General features: G+C 37.5%; 1 non-coding gene across 1 annotated transcript; it reads right to left on the reverse strand.

The window, feature by feature from the left end:
• Window positions 1-2,416: 2,416 nt before the first annotated feature.
• On the reverse strand, window positions 2,417-2,489 carry Trnav-aac. Its single transcript has one exon. It is a non-coding gene; the product is annotated as a tRNA-Val (tRNA).
• Window positions 2,490-2,500: the final 11 nt, after the last annotated feature.

Genomic DNA, 2,500 nt, shown 5'->3' on the forward strand with positions numbered 1-2,500 from the left:
AGTCAGGGCATTAGTCCACAGATACTCCCTCTGCCAGAGTTTAATATATAGGGCATGAAGCTAGATCTTTCTCATTGATGCCTTGGGATGAGTTCAAGTGCTAAGTTGACATTAAAACCTAAAGAAAAGACTATGAGAGAGAGTGAAGCCACTTAATAGATTTGTTGGCACTAGCATGATCTTCCACAGGGAGGGGGCAGGGGAAGCCTCAAAGCAGCCGGCAGAGGGAGGACAAATATCTTTCTCTTTCCTTCGCGTAAGAAGAAATATGCCACAAAAAAAACAAAAACAAAAAAACGCAAGGGGAATGCTGGCTACTTTCTCTTTTTCTTTTCCTTGTGCTCATGGGTTTCACTTGGTCCTTAAAATCTATAATTTCCAAATCATTGGCCCTGTATAAAAACAAGAAGAAGAAGAAAAAAGAAAATCAACATCAACTATATTTGTATTTGTGCGTGTGGTGTGTGTGTGTGTGTGTGTGTGTGTGTGTGTGTGTGTGTGTGTGTGTGTGTGTGAAGAAATAAGTATTTAAGCTCATCCAAACCTCATTATTTTTGGAAATGTCCTCACAAGGGATCGAACCTGGGACCTTCTGTGTGTTAGATAGAAGTGATAACCACCTACACGTGTAACAGAGAAAGATAATGAGAGAGCGATAAGGTCGCGTCTTGCACATCTGACTGTTCAATTAAACACATTTAATCCTTTTCCTCTATATATCTATCTATCTGTCTATCTCCCTCTCTAGTTCTCGCCCTTTCTCTCACGCTCTCTTTGAAATATCAATAATATCCAGTGGAATACAAAGATTAGTAAAAAGTAGTTGGTGTTGACCGTCTTCACGCCAAACATTAAGGGAACCATTAATGTATGGGTTTCGTAATAGACTCTTGGGGCAGATAATCAACATGCCAGTCCTCTGCATATGCACATAGCTTAAGGGAGATGATGGAGTCAGAGTGTATTATTATCATTAGTAGTAGGAGTAGTGGTATAATCAACCTTTATCATTAGTATCACTAATACTGATAACATCATTCCATTAGTATTAACGTTATCAGCATCATCATAGCCATCGTCATCGTCTTCGTCATTGTCATCATCCCCATCAGTTCAATCGTCATCGTCATCGCCATCGCCATCGTCATCAATATCATTATCATCATTATCATCATAATCATCTTCATCACTTCATACTGTTATCTTCTTCATCTTCATCTCCCTCTCCATCTCTATCTCCATCTTCATCTTCATCTTCATCGTTACTATTATCATAACCATCACCATGATCGTATCACCATTATAATTGTTATTAACATCATTATTGCTAAGATTGACAATCATACATAAGTACATTAATCAGTAACGTAAATTAGATTGTCAACATAAAAGACTGGATAATTCTGATACATGTATTACGTGCTCGAACTGCCATCTAATCTCTTTGTTTATCCTGAGCAGCATCCAGCCCTGTCATTTATTAACAAACATTTTCACGAACATTTAAGGATGACTTGAAATGTAGACTAGCTAAGAATTCCAATATTTCCACAAGAATCTTTCTAAAAGTTTATAGCAAATATTTTCACCCTCGCATTCTGTGATGAGAGCAAGAATGAAGATTGGATAAAATAAGATGAAGCCTGAGTAAAAGAATAAATAGGAAAATAAATTAATTATTAAGCAGCAGTTTCTACCGGCTGCTAGGATAACCTATAAGCCTTTTAAAACGAGGCGTCTTGTCCCGTAGACTTTGTACCACGAAAACGTTGGTAAGTATATTGATACAGTTTTCATGGCTAAAATCTGTGCTCACCAGGGCTCGAACCTGGGACCTTCCGTGTGTTAGAAAGATGTGATAACCACTACATCATGAGCACATCTTGGTGAACATAACAGCCGTCCTGAATAACATACATTTCACAAAAAAATAAATAGATAAATAAATAAAATAAATAATGAAAAAAAAAAAAAACACGTATCATCTGTCGTCTTATTATCTTTACATTACCACAAAGGAGGAAGCTTTGATGTTTTAACGAATATTTAAGAACAACATTACGAGTATCAAGATTTCCGACAGGATCAACTTCTCACAGGATATATAGTTGTACCTCATATACATCTAAGAATATTTTACCTAGAGAGGAGAATCGGGGATATACTATTCACTTTTTTTTTTTTTCTTCAACTGGCATTTCATCATGGGTCGCCGGTGCGGATTTTCTTGTATCCGCATCTTCACTACGGTTTGGCACGCAAACCTGATATGCTGGCGGGATGATTCACGAATATATCAGCTGTGATTACATGCGCTTTATATGGTGCAAATAGACTTTTTTGATTGCGAGAATGCTGGAGGATGGTAAAATCATAGATAAATTGCATTAAGGTACGTTTTTGACGGTTAAAAATCTGTGCTCACCAGGGCTCGAACCTGGGACCTTCTGCGTGTTAGACAGATGTGATAACCACTACACCATGAGCACCTGTATTCTTC

The sequence above is a fragment of the Penaeus monodon genome, chromosome 10 (genome assembly GCF_015228065.2).
Source record: "Penaeus monodon isolate SGIC_2016 chromosome 10, NSTDA_Pmon_1, whole genome shotgun sequence".
In the NCBI taxonomy this organism is placed as follows: domain Eukaryota; kingdom Metazoa; phylum Arthropoda; class Malacostraca; order Decapoda; family Penaeidae; genus Penaeus; species Penaeus monodon.